This window comes from Capra hircus, chromosome 24, assembly GCF_001704415.2.
Source record: "Capra hircus breed San Clemente chromosome 24, ASM170441v1, whole genome shotgun sequence".
Lineage (NCBI taxonomy): Eukaryota > Metazoa > Chordata > Mammalia > Artiodactyla > Bovidae > Capra > Capra hircus.
Window position 1 is genome coordinate 56,917,835 of NC_030831.1, and position 14,730 is coordinate 56,932,564.

The window sequence follows — 14,730 nt, forward strand, 5'->3', positions numbered from 1 at the left end:
GCCCAGCACAGCCAAAGTCAGTTAAAAACTAAAACAAAAAAGCCCACTGAATTAATAGTGAGGTAATCTGGGTTCTCAGGCCTTGGTCATTGACTCCTGTGGTCAATGTTAGGCAAGTCATGACGCCTCTAAGAGCTCCGGGAGCCCCAGACTCCTTTGTAATTCAGTCTCTCAGTCATGCCCGACTCTCTCTGACCCCATGGACTGCAGCACGCCAGGCTTCTCTCTCCTTCGCCGTCTCCCAGAGTTTGCTCAAACTCAAGTCCGTTGCATCAGTGACATCATCTAACCTCATCTTCTGCCGCCGTCTTCTCCTTTTGCCTTCAGTCTTTCCCAGCATCAGCGTCTTTTCCGAGGAATCAGCTCTTCGCACCAGGTGTCCAAAGAATTGGAGCTTCAGCACCAGTCCTTCCAGTGAATATTCAGGGTTGGTTTCCTTCAGGAGGGACTGGTTGGATCTCTCTAAAGTACAGGAGACGACCAAGTGGTCTCTAACGCCCTGCCAGTCTAGAACTCAGTAGTTTCACCAGCTGACCCGGAACCTCTGCTGTTTGAAGCCTGTTCCTTGGGGCTCCCCGTTTTACTCTCAGAGTTTCTGCTGAAAGGGGAGCAGGGGAGGAGAAGGCATGTCCACGCTGGGCCGCTGAGCCCCACCCTTGGGCAGAACGTACCCGGAAGGGACCGTGGGAAGAGCGGGCAGCATGATGCAGAGACCCGGTGCCCCCTCTGGAGACTTGCACTCTGGAGACTTGCCCTCTGGAGACCCATCCTCTGGAGACCCGCCCTCTGGGGACCCCCCACTCTGGAGACCCGCCCTCTGGAGACCCCCCTCTAGAGCCTCGCGTGCCTCTCTCTGAGCAAGATGTCAGGCAGCCCAGGACCCCATTGGCTGAGTCCCCTCCAGTGACTTTGTGTTGCAGGGCAAACAGGCAGAGGAGGCCTTGGAGGCACAGGAGCCCGGGACAGTGGCTGGCTCTCGCCTCTCGTGTGGCGATGAACAGACCTGGCGGAGGCGCTGTGTTGCTTGTCACCACCAACCTGCTTATACCAGTTTCCTTGGTCAATCAGTTGGTAAAGAGTCTGCCTGCAGTGTAGGAGACCGAGGCTCAATGCCTGGGTCGGGAAGATCCCCTGGGGGAGGAAACGGCATCCCACTCCAATATTCTTGACTGGAGAATGCCCATGGACAGAGGAGCCTGGTGAGCTGGAGTCCGCAGGGTCGAAGTGTCGGACACAACCGAGCGAGTAAACCTACCCACGTATCCCGCTTATCCCCCAGCCCGGGTGAAGGCAGGGCCGGGGTTAGGGGAAGCACAGCAAGTTCTCACTTATCACCCATGTTTTCCAGACGGGAGGAAGAGGGCACCGTGGGACTTCCAGGTGGGCAGAGATGTGCCCAGGTCAGAGATGAAGCCCAAGGTGGGGTTCAAGCATTCCGGGCAATGCCAGGCTTCCCAGAGCTCCTGGCTTCCCTCCACTTGGGGCCGACCCCTTCCAGGGTCTTCAGAATGAAGGGTGCATGCTCACAGTCACATGGTCCCCTCCCCTCTCTTTTCCTCCCTCGTCTCTCTTCTCTCTCCTCTCTCCTCTCTCCCTCCTGCTCCAGCATCTCTCACCAGTAATATTTGCTCGAATAATAAGCCAGGCAGCAGCTTGCTCACTGGCACGTGGGTGGTTTGGTTTAGAGTGCCTTGGCTGTTGAGGATAATGTGTCAAATGGTTTAGAAGTTTTTCTCACCAAGAAAGGCCAGTTAGAAGGGAGCAAAGGAGGGATAAAACCCCAGCGACCAAGAATGACCCCAAGTTGGTTTGGGAAGCGCAACCCCCCCTTTCTCTGCCCTTGGCCGCCGAAGTGGCACCAGTGGGTGCCCCTGGGTCTGCTGCCCGTGTGATTGGGCAGCCAGTCTGTGAGGAAAGTCAGCTCCCAGCCCGGAGACAAAGCCATTAAGTCTCCCCCTAACTCAGGCCAGGGACGTTTGGAGAAACGAGAGAGTTGGAATTTAGCTCTCGGGGGTCAAGTTTACCCTACTCGCTCTATGGTCATCTAGACCAAGGTGGCCTTTGATGATAAGGTTTGGAGTCACAGAGAAGCGGGGAAAACTGCAAAGCATTGAACTGCAAAGCATTTATAATTTCCAAATCTTAGCACAAGATAAATGATGACGAGATCTTGTCCTTGGCAGCCCCTCCCCCTGCGTCAAGCCCTCCCGCCTCCCTGGGGACTGATCAGCACCCCAGTCACCCTGAGCCCAGGCTTGGGTGTCACACCCCACCTCTGCTGGTCCCTGTAGCAACGTGCCAGGACCTATCCCATTGGCCGGAGGAGCCCACATTGCTACGACTTATCAGCATTACGGCTTCCCGTACATTAAATATGTACTATCAGAGTGCGTAACTCTTCTATTCTTGCTTCCTTATTTGAATGCAAGGGATGCTGTTATTATTTCAAAAGCTCTGGAGCATGCAGATTAACTCCTGAAGAACGGGGGCCTTCCTGGACAACCATCCCTCCTCCCATCCTGACAGCAACGCAGGGAAGTAAGGGAGTTGATTTCCTCTCTGACCTCAAAACCCCGTAGGTTTCTCCGAATGAGGCTGGAGGTACAGACATGACCTTTCTCTGTAACGGACTTCTGCATCACCCAGTCGATCGCCTCGGGTGATGGTCTCAACCCCACTGCAGCCCCTGGGCGTGTGCCCTCCTTGCTGGAGAGGGTTAGGCCCCCTCCTCTGCACAAGCCCTTGGAGGAGGGTGGCTTCAGGCTCTCCAGATGAAAGCTGGAGACGATCCTCCTTGGGCACTGCTTTCAAACCCATATCCTGGGGGGTTAAGTGACTGCTCTGTCAAATGCACACCCAATGGCTTCCGGCTCCACCCCCGCCCAGTGCCCCAGCAAGATCACATTGAACTGTTCAGGGAAAGTATTTACGGAATGCAGGGAGACTAGAGCATGCCTGCATTATTTATCAGGGGCTCACAATACCCATCACATGAAGACTGTATTTGGACATAAATTAGTGATGCTAGGAAACACCAGGGGTCCCAAACCTATCAGGATCCCGGACACATATGTAAAAATGACTCACAGTCTTACCTTTCCTAGGAGTCTGGGAGCTGGCTCCAAGGCAACTTCCACCAGGAAGACAAAACTCTTTAACCTTTTATTTGCCATAAGCCCTCCGGACAGTTTATCTACAATTGATTAAGTCTTGGCAAATCATTTCAGCCTCTAAATTCTTAACTTCACTTTCTTACCCCGCCCCAGCCTTTTTTCTTCTTTCTCTGTGAAGCAAGGAAGGCTATTTACGGACTGCCGACTGCACCAAGCATTGAACTACCCCTTGATGTCTGAAGGTTTTGCATTAGTTCAGTTCAGTTCAGTTGCTCAGTCGTGTCCGACTCTTTGCAACCCCATCAATCGCAGCACGCCAGGCCTCCCTGTCCATCACCAACTCCTGGAGTTCACTCAGACACATCCATCGAGTCCGTGATGCCATCCAGCCATCTCATTCTCAGTCTTCCCCTTCTCCTCCTGCCCCCCATCCCTCCCAGCATCAGAGTCTTTTCCAGTGAGTCAGCTCTTCTCACGAGGTGGCCAAAGTACTGGAGTTTCAGCTTTAGCATCATTCCTTCCAAAGAAATCCCAGGGTTGATCTCCTTCAGAATGGACTGGTTGGATCTCCTTGCAGTCCAAGGGACTCTCAAGAGTCTTCTCCAACACCACAGTTCAAAAGCATCAATTCTTCGGCGCTCAGCCTTCTTCACAGTCCAACTCTCACATCCATACATGACCACAGGAAAAACCATAGCCTTGACTAGACGGACCTTAGTCAGCAAAGTAATGTCTCTGCTTTTGAATATACTACCTAGGTTGGTCATAACTTTTCTTCCAAGGAGTAAGTGTCTTTTAATTTCATGGCTGCAGTCACCATCTGCAGTGATTTTGGAGCCCAAAAAAAGAAAGTCTGACACTGTTTCTACTGTTTCCCCATCTATTTCCCATGAAGTGATGGGACCAGATGCCATGATCTTCGTTTTCTGAATGTTGAGCATTAAGCCAACTTTTTGCTCTCCTCTTTAACTTTCATCAAGAGGCTTTTTAGTTCCTCTTCACTTTCTGCCATAAGGGTGGTGTCATCTGCATATCTGCTGCTGCTGCTAAGTCGCTCCAGTCGTGTCCGACTCTGTGCGATCCCATAGACGGCAGCCCACCAGGCTCCGCCGTCCCTGGGATTCTCCAGGCATGAACGCTGGAGTGGGTTGCCATTTCCTTCTCCATCTGCATATCTGAGGTGATTGATATTTCTCCCGGCAATCTTGATTCCAGCTTGTGTTTCTTTCAGCCAAGCGTTTCTCATGATGGACTCTGCATAGAAGTTAAATAAGCAGGGTGACAATATACAGCCTTGATGTACTCCTTTTCCTGTTTGGAACCAGTCTGTTGTTCCATGTCCAGTTCTAACTGTTGCTTCCTGACCTGCATACAGATTTCTCAAGAGGCAGGTTAGGTGGTCTGGTATTCCCAACTCCTTCAGAATTTTCCACAGTTGATTGTGATCCACACAGTCAAAGGCTTTGGCATAGTCAATAAAGCAGAAATAGATGTTTTTGTGGAACTCTCTTGCTTTTTCCATGATCCAGCGGATGTTGGCAATTTGATCTCTGGTTCCTCTGCCTTTTCTAAAACCAGCTTGAACATCAGGGAGTTCACGGTTCACGTATTGCTGAAGCCTGGCTTGGAGAATTTTGAGCATGACTTTACTAGCATGTGAGATGAGTGCAATTGTGTGGTAGTTTGAGCATTCTTTTGCATTGCCTTTCTTTGGGATTGGAATGAAAACTGACCTTTTCCAGTCCTGTGGCCACTACTGAGTTTTCCAAATTTGTTGGCATACTGAGTGCAGCACTTTCACAGCATCATCTTCCAGGATTTGAAATAGCTCAACTGGAATGCCATCACCTCCACTAGCTTTGTTCGTAGTGATGCTTTCTAAGGCCCATTTGACTTCACATTCCAAGATGTCTGGCTCTAGATGAGTGATCACATCATCATGATTATCTGGGTCATGAAGATCTTTTTTGTACAGTTTTTCTGTGTATTCTTGCCACCTCTTCTTAATATCTTCTGCTTCTGTTAGGTCCATACCATTTCTGTCCTTTATCGAGCCCATCTTTGCATGAAATGTTCCCTTGGTATCTCTAATTTTCTTGAAGAGATCTCTAGTCTTTCCCATTCTGTTATTTTCCTGTTTCTTTGCACTGATCGCTGAAGAAGGCTTTCTTCTCTCTTCTTGCTATTCTCTGGAACTCTGCATTCAGATGCTTATATCTTTCCTTTTCCCCTTTGCTTTTCGCCTCTCTTCTTTTCACAGCTATTTGTAAGGCCTCCTCAGACAGCCATTTTGCTTTTTTGCATTTCTTTTTCATGGGGATGGTCTTGATCCCTGTCTCCTGTACCGTGTCACGAACCTCATTGCATAGTTCATCAGGCACTCTATCAGATCTAGGCCCTTAAATCTATTTCTCACTTCCACTGTATAATCATAAGGGATTTGATTTAGGTCATACCTGAATGGTCTAGCGGTTTTCCCTACTTTCTTCAATTTGAGTCTGAATTTGGTAATAAGGAGTTCATGATCTGAGCCACAGTCAGCTCCTGGTCTTGTTTTTGTTGACTGTATAGAGCTTCTCCATCTTTGGCTGCAAAGAATATAATCAATCTGATTTCGGTGTTGACCATCTGGTGATGTCCATGTGTAGAGTCTTCTCCTGTGTTGTTGGAGAGGGTATTTGCTATGACCAGTGCATTTTCTTGGCAAAACTCTATTAGTATTCATCCCCATTTTACAGATGAGGAAACGGAGGCTCCAGGTCATGCAGCTGTTAAGTGGCCAATACAAAATTGGCGACCAGGTCTTGGACTTCAGGCCGAGGTCTCTTTTCACCCTGTATTTGACTCACCACCTGGGCAGGAAGGCGACAGTTGCTCTTCGCTTCCTTATCAGCTCTGTGTAGCCACAGGGATGCCACCTGCCACAGAACCACAGAACTGGTTGCATACAGCCGTGGACATTTATTTCTGCTCAGGAGTCCATGGGTCAGCTGAGCAGTTCTGCTGTTCAAGGCCACGTTCCTGGGTAGACCCAGGCTGGCCTGGGCTTGTCACGCGGCATCTAGCACTCTGGGAGTGTGACCAAGTCACCTGGCTTCTGGAAGCCTGGGCTGTCCCTTCTGCTGGGCAGAGTGAATCACCAGACCAGCCCGGATCCAGGAAGAGCAGACTGCCTCCATCTCATGCCAGGAGGCCCTGCAGAGTGGCGGCAGGAGGTGGGATGGTGGCAGGGGAAGAACGGGGGACAGTTTTTCTGTCTGCCTGCCTTGGTCCCGCTGCGGGGCTGACTTGCTTCCCCCGGGGCCTGCCCCTGCTTCCTAGAAGCCTCAGTTGCCCTGCTCCCTCCTTGCCATGCCTGCCCTCAGAGCTGTTTCTTGTTTGTACCCAGACTGTTGTGCAGGATGACTTCAAAGCAGGATTTCAATGGCCCTCTTCCCAGGGGGAAGCGATGCAGTCAGTCTGGCAGGGGTTAAGCCTTCCACTGACCTGATTAAGCTGAGGCAGGCTTCCTTCAGCATCAGCCAGCCGGGGGGCCGAAACCACACCAAGAAGGAGTCTCCTCTGCTTGCACCTGAGGCCGGTGTGTCTTCTGGGTACCGCGCAGGGGCAAGGGGTGGCTCTCCACTGCTCATCCTTGCTTGAGTGTCTCCAGGCATCATGTCACGCTGGTGGGGCCACAGTTCCTCTGCTCTGTGGGTGCACGGCCCCCTTACCACTGCCCCTGCCACCCCAGGGTTCTCAAGGACCTCTCTCTGGTTTGTGTGTTTGTGGTTTCCAGGGAAGGGTTGGAAGGAAAGGTCTACCTCCGCAGGACTCCCAGGCCAGCTGGTTGACATGGGAGATGATGCTGGGCAGTGAGGGGGGAGGAGAGTGCAGCCTGGAGGAGGGGGCGCAGGGCCAGGAGGGGAGGCCGAGCTGGAAAGGGCTGCTGGGTTCCTGGAGGTCTGGAATGGGCCAGAAAGCTCTTGAGAAGAAGCCAGCACGCGGAGAGGAAGCAGGAGAGATGGGAGTTTCAAATGGAGGGTGGAGCATTGGGAGACTGAGTTCAACATAGCCACACTGTAGATGCTACACAGTAAACAGGTAACTACTGAGAACAAGCCTGAGCACAGGGAGCTCTGCTCGGTCTCTCTGGTGACTGAAAGGGAAAGAAGTCCAAAACGGAGGGGATTTTTTGGACACACACATGTACACACACACACATATATATACACACACACATACACACACATTGCAACCCTTGGACTATAGCCCACCAGGCTCCTCAGTCCATGGGTGTTTTCAGACAAGAACACTGGAGTGGGTTGCCATTTCCTTCTCCAGGGGATCTTCCTGACTCAGGGATCAAACCTGCATCTCCTATGTCTCCTGCCTCGCAGCTGGATTCTTAACCCACTGAGCTGTCAGGGAAGCCCTTAGATACTACATATAAAACGGATAACTAATGAGAACAAGCCTGATAGCACAAGGAGCTCGACTCAGTCTCTGTGATGACCGAATGGGAAGAAGTCCAAAAGCGAGGGGATTTTTTTATGGATGCACACACACACACACTGGTGTATATATATATATATATATATGGTTGATTCACTTTGCTGTACAGTAGAAACAACATTTAAAACAACTCTAATAAAAATTAATTTTTAAAAAAAGAGAAAAAAGTAAAAAATCTAAAAGATGGGCGCTAAGAGCACAAGCATTGGGAGGCTGGTGTTTCCAGGCCCCAGAGGCCGCCTCTCACCCACAGTGACCCGCTAACAAGCCTGGTGCCTGCTCAGACCGCCTTCACCAGCAGACAGTTCCTGACCCCTGCGAGGTGGGCCAAAGGGTTAAGGAGACTGAAGCTTCTAGACTGGAAGGAGACACCCCAATTCCGTTTCCCACTAAGGCAGGTAGGGTAAGTATCCCCCCAAAAGAGGCACCTGCCCACCATGGGACTCGAAAGGTGGAAGGGACTGTGTGTGGTAACAGCTTTCAGGGAATGGCTGATGACATCCTTAATTCTTCGGACCCCTTGAGAAGTCAGGGAGAAAGACCGCGTTTGCATTTGGTTTGACGGGCACCAGGCGGAGGGAGAGGAAGGCGGAACGCACATCCGTCAGGAGGACGGGACAGATGGCAGTTGCTTTGATCCGGTCGCGGGAAGGGGAGGGAGGCGTAGCGGCCAAGCCCCGGCCACCCGGCTGCTAAGCGGACTCAGGCGGGGCGGGACCTGCCCTGCCCGCGGCCGTGTCAGCTTTCTCCCCCGTCCTGGCCGCAAGAAAAGCAAACCTACCGTGTCTTTTTGTTTCAAGTCGTAGGCCTGTGATTCATTTCCGAGAAACATTTTCCTTTCTGCCAACTGGGGCGGTGAGGCCGGAGTCCGCGGGACCCTTCGGGCGCTCATGATTCTGCAGCGGATGGTGGGACGGGTTCCCCAGAAACAGACGGGAGCCTGTCCCGCCCTTTTTCTCAGCAGGGACCTGCATTCTTGGGGCAGAATCCCCGTGGCGTGGGGCGGGGGGGGGGGGGGGGTCGGGGGAGGGTGTCTCAGCTCCAAAGCGAGCAGAACTGACCGAGCAGGGCCGCTGCTGGGCCCCTCGGGACTGAGAGCAGCGGGGAAGGGCTTCCGGGCCTACCTGTCAGCCCCGACGCTCATTTTGTCGTTCAGGTGCTAGGTGGTGTCCGACTCTTTGCAACCCCGTGGACTGCATCCCACCAGGCTTCCCTGTCTATCACCATCTTCCGGAGCTTGCTCAAACCCATGTCCATTGAGTCGGTGGTACCATCCAACCGCCTCACCCTCTGTGGCCCCCTTCTCCTCCCGCCTCCAGTCTTTCCCGGCACCCGGGTCTTTTCAAATGAGTCGGCTCCTCGGGTCAGGCGCCCTAAACAAGTCACTGAACTCTCTCACTCACGGCATGCAAAAACCAGAGGCCTCTGTCCCAGGAAGGAAAATCAGTGATGGGTGAGAATAAGCCTTTTCCGTCAGAGGAACGACACGGTCTCTGCCCTTTGTGGCTGGCGGGGGAGGGGGGCGGGCGAGGGGCCCGATGTGTGCCATTTGTTGCAGCCTCCTGCATGTTTTTCTCGAGTCTCTGATGCTGTCCTCACCCTGCACCGCCTCCCTTGGCATCTGCTCCTGATGGAATGACTTCTGGCTGTACAGCCTTGCCATGTGCCTGGCTGCCCACGTGCAAGTGTTTGACGGCGCTGTGGCCAGGTGCCCTGGGTGCCGGAGGACAGCTGAGCCCCTGAGGATACCCAGGAGTGGCCTGGCCTCGCTGGGGGGACGCAGGGAGAAGGGGCCAGTCGTAGAAGTTCTCTCGCTCCTGTTGTAGGAAGATCTACTCCAGGGAAGTGGCACGGGCTTGGAGATGAACTTTGTCAGCTTCTGCCCCTCCAAAGAGTGGCCACCAGCGAACAGGTGAATGGGCATCTCAAGGATCTCGGAGGGCTTGAGCCTCAAACCAGCGCTTCCCTTCTTATTTCACCCTGCGAGGCCGGTGGTCTGAAACACTTGTCCACTTGTCTTAGGCAGTAGCTGTCACCTCTGTTGTTGAACACAGATGCCTCCCTCTCTGTAATCTGCTGGTCCCAGGTCGTGGGCCTCAAAAGATAGGTAGTGTTACCCATCTGAGCTGATACTGTTCCTGCCCCAGAAGGGGAGAAAAAGCTCTGTAGCCCCAATAGGCAGCCTCACTGCACGCAAATGACTTCTTGTCTTTGTCATAGACATAAGCTCTCAAACTTCCATGGCCCACTTGGGGACCACTTCCCAAGAGAGGAAGGAAGATGGGGAATGGCTGGGGGATGACTCCCTCCTCCCATCCGGCAACACACAGACACACACACAGACACACACACACACACACACACACACCCTCCCACCCTCCCGGAACAGAGCTTACCTCGAGTGGGAGGAGCTCAGCTCATCCACACTGCTGATAAGCACCGTCTGCTGGGTTTCTAGCACATGTTCCTGGGCTGTCGGGAGTTACTGGGCATTTCCCAAGCTGTTGTGAGATGGGTATTTGACTGCAGCACGCAATGTTCTCACACCAAAACCACTGACACTCCTGACTGTGCCCCTGGGCATAGCTGACTTGACATCTTGTCTGAGAAATTCTGAGGTTCCTGCCTTCATGCCAACTCCCAGATGTCGTTTGATCTGTCTGCTTTTTCTTAGACTTGCGAAGAAGATGTTTGCCCTCTTTTTGTACCTTCCTTCAGCTCCTGACCAACTGCTTTTGTAGGAATCACGGGGTGGCAGCTGCCAAGTGTCAGGACTTTGAGCATGTTACATATTTGCTGCCTCATTCTTTAGGGCTTTTGGACTTGCTGTGCATTGTCTGACCACAGGCTGAAGCTTTGTGTTTGTTGGTATCAGATCTGTTGGCTTTGGGAAGCTCTTGGGAAGGAATACACAGGATGTGTTGATCTGTTCTTTCTCTGCAGGTTGCTGAATGTTAAACTTTTAACATTTTGTCTCTTAACTCATATATGGATATATCTTAACATTTTGTCTCTTAACTCATACATGGATATATCTTCAGCATCAGCATCAGCACTACCTAGGTACCCTCTTAAAAGTACAAATACACCCCATACCAGTTAGAATGACCACCATTAAAAAGTCTATTAATACAAGTAGTAAATGCTAGAGCGGGTGTGAGAAAAAGGGAACCCTACCACACTGTTGGTGGGGATGTAAATTAGTGCATCTATGATGGAGAACAGTATAGAGGTTCCTTAAAAAACTAAAAATAGAGTTACCATATGACCGTGCAATCCCACCCCTGGGCATATACCCAGAGGAAACCGTAATTTGAAAAGATAGATGCACCTCCAGCGCTCACAGCAACGCTGCTTACCACAGCCGAGACGCAAAAACGACACGTGTCCATCAGCAGATTAATGGATGAAGATGTGAGACGCATGTCTGTGTGTGTGTGTGCCACACATGATGTGCATTTACACACACAATGGAATGCTCCTCAGCCATAAGAAAGAACAAAATAATGTCATTTGCAGCAACATGGTGGACCTAGAGATTATCATATTAAGTGAAGAAAGTCAGAGAAATATAAATATTTGATATTACTTATATGTGGAATCTAAAAATCGATACAGGTGAACTTTTATTTACAAACAAAAATACATTCACAGATACAGAAAACAAACTTATGGTTACCAAAGGGGTTAACAGGGAATGGGGAAGGAGAGTTAAGTTAGGAGTTTGGGATTAACATATACACACTGCTTTATATAAAATAAAGAACAGGGACCTACTAGACAGCATAGGGAACTATATCCAATATCTTGCAGCCTATAATGGAAAAATCTGAAAAAGAATGTGTGTGTGTGTGTGTGTGTGTGTATAACTGAATCACTTTTCTGTATACCTAAAACTGGCACAACATTGTAGATTAACTACACTTCAGTTTCTTAATGGGTTTTTTTTAAAGCACCAATAAAGCATTATCTGAAGAATAATCAATAGTGGTATGAAGGCTGAGGACTGTGTGATTAACCCAAAGAGAATGAATTGACTGAGGGTCTCAGCCGATGTTGGTAGAATATATGTGGCCAGATCTTATCAGGCGGTTTCCGCACACCACTGTTGACTCAGAATCTTGCAGATGTGGGCTTGGCACCCGTGTCCCGGGAGGCTGGGGCGGGAACAGCAATCTGGGAACCTGAATTGGCTGTGGGGTCAAGCACACAGGCTCTCCTGTCTCAGAAGCACCCTCAGAGGTTTGTGAAAGCACAGATTCCAGAACCCTACCCCACACAGTGAGAGTCAGGATTTCTGGGGACAGACCCCCGGGGCTGCGCTGCAGATAGATTCTATTTAAGGGGCCAGGGGCATGAGTGCCACCCCTGTAGAAGACGAAGGTGGGGAGACTCAAGGACTGGACGCCTGCCCTCGGCCTGCAGCCAGCCTGGAATGTGACCTTAGCTCAGTCACTTACACCCTCAAGTCTCCACTTATTTCATTTTAAAGAAAGAATAATTCTTCCACTACCTACCTTGGGATTCCTGGGGTAATCCAGCCAGAGGGAAGGGGGCATGCACACACTTTGCCTCACGGAAGCCTCTACAGAGGGGAGCACCTTCTTTCCGTTATGCTGATGAGGAAGACGGGCACTGGGAGGTTACGTCATTTACCAAGATGCCAAGTCTTGGAGGTGAAGGAGCCCAGATTAGAATCCAGGTGTTGGGTTCTGGAACATTCCATCCCATCCCGGTGCTCCTCTGAGACTCTAGCAGCCAGACAGATCCTTGTTCCCCTTCATGGGTCACAGCCTTGTCGTGGTGAAGTGGTTTGCGTGACTCAGTGAAGCTGTGAGCCATGCTGTGTAGGGCCACCCAACACGGACGGGTCACAGTGGGGAGTTCTGACAGAACGTGGTCCACTGGAGGAGAGAGTGCCAACCACGCCAGTATTCTTGTCGCGAGAAACCCGTGAGCAGTGTGAAAAAGCAAAAAGACACGGCACTGGCAGAGGAGCCCCTCAGGCTGGCAGGTGTCCAGCATGCTGCTGGGCAACGCCTCATAGCTCCAGAGAGAAGGAAGCGGCGGGGCCAAAGCGGAAGTGATGTCGTGGAGGTGTGTCTGATGGTGAAAGTCAAGGCTGATGCTGTAAAGAGCAATATTGCCCAGGAACCTGGAGCGTTAGGTTCGTGAATCAAGGAAGACTGGACGTGGAGGAGCAGGAGCAGGATATGGACCAGCCGCATCACCTGGGAGCTCATTAGAAATGCAGGCTGTTGGGCCCCACCCAGGTTGACCGCCTCAGACCCTGCGTTGGAACGAGCTTTCCAGATAATCCCTGAGCAATTAAGCTTTGTTTTTTTAGTATCTTTTATTTAGGCTGCGCTGGGCCTTCATTGCTGCAGGCAGGCTTTCTCTAGTTGTGGCGAGCAGGGGCTGCTCTCTAGTTGTGACGTGCAGGCTTCTCACTGAGGTGGCGTCTCTTGATGTGGAGCACAGGCTCTGGGGCGTGTGGGCTTCTAGCTGGGGCACACAGGCTTAGTTGCCTTGTAGCATATAGAAACTTCTGGACCAGGGATCGAACCCATGTCCCCTGCATTGGCAGGTGGGTTCTTAACCGCTGGACCACCGGGGAAGTCCCTACTCTGAACTTTAGAAACACGGTTGTGGAGGATTGCACTAGAGAGGGCAAGTTTACCAACACGGTTAAAGTAAATATCCAAAATCCAGCAAAAGTGTGACCTCCCAGGGATAATCAAAGAAGAAATCTTAACTGGGAAGTTTCTATGGGAGAAGAGTAACTGTAAGCTGTTTCAGCCCTTTCTGAGTTCCCATTGCAGGGCAAGTGCCCTTTATCTGAGAGAATCCAAGCTTTCCAAGAGATGGAGGGTTTTGGAGTGAAACAAATTGTTTCTTATAGGTGTGTATATGTGGGCTTCCCCGGTGGCTCAGCTAGTGAAGAATCCGCCTGCAACGCAGGAGACCTGAGCTCCATCTCTGGGTGGGGAACATCCTCTGGAGAAGGGAAAGGCTACCCACTCCAGGATTTTGGCCTGGAGAATTCCATGGACTGTGTATCCATGGAGTCACAAAGAGTCACAACTGAGTGCCTTTCACTTTCATATGTGTGTTGTGTTTAATTTTCAAAGGTAACATGATTGCTTGTGGAAGTAAGATAAGGAAAAGTCAGGAGGAGAGGGTTTAGCAGAGCTGACGTCACCCAACAGTTTTACGGAGGGCTCTCCTGCCCCTGCCCTTTTTCACAGCTTCTCACTTGTTTCAGGAGTGATTCCTTTATGGCTGATGGCATCCAACAGGGAGGCTGGCCAGTTGGGTCGGGGGGAGTTCAGCTTCCAGAATATTTTTCCTGTGAGTGTTTGTCCTCAGGTTAAATCCTAAGACCCAGCCGTTTGAAGGATGTTCCCCTGATACTCACCCCGCAGCAGCCCCACTACAGCTCATTCTTGCAGAATACAGAGAGAAAAATGGCCTGACCCTAAGCTCAGAAGCAAGACTCACAAATCAGGGCTTTGAGAAGTCTGGAAAGGCTTCCAGACAGTACTCCAGACAGGTCACCTTTGGGGAACATCAGAAGAGTACAAGGAGAGCTCAGCTGGGGCCAGAATGTCCAGTAGCAGTTGATTCAGGGAAGGATGCTCCCAGCTAGACTTCTGCTCCCTCCTCGCCTTTCCTGGATTAGCTGTGTCTGTTGTTGTTCAGTTGCTAAGTTGTGTCCGACTCTTGGCGACCCCATGGACTGCACACCAGGCTTCCCTGTTCTTCACTATCTCCCAGAGTTTGCCCAAACTCATGTCCGTTGAGTCGGTGATGCCATATAATCTAACCATCTCATCCTCTGCCACCGTCTTCAGCTTTTGCCGTCAGTGTTTCCCAGCATCAGTCTTTTCCAATGAGTCGGCTCTTGAGGCTACACAAAAACCTTGGATGAGCTGAGGTTTCCGTCCAGTGATTTTAGCGCATGTTCTTGTGTTTAAATCTGTGACTCGTATGCACTGTACTAACCCTTAGAGGTTACTTTTCTGGGACCCACTCTGTGAAATGTGCACAGTCCTGAAAGAGTCAAGACACCTCTTGTCCTCAGTATCCCAAGCATTCAGTTACGTCCGCGGTTCCAAAAGGA

General features: G+C 51.1%; 1 protein-coding gene across 2 annotated transcripts in view; it reads left to right on the forward strand.

Annotated features, from left to right (window-relative positions):
- ONECUT2 (one cut homeobox 2) overlaps positions 1-14,730 on the forward strand; it is a 59,129-nt gene that overhangs the window by 31,340 nt on the left and 13,059 nt on the right. The window lies entirely within an intron of this gene.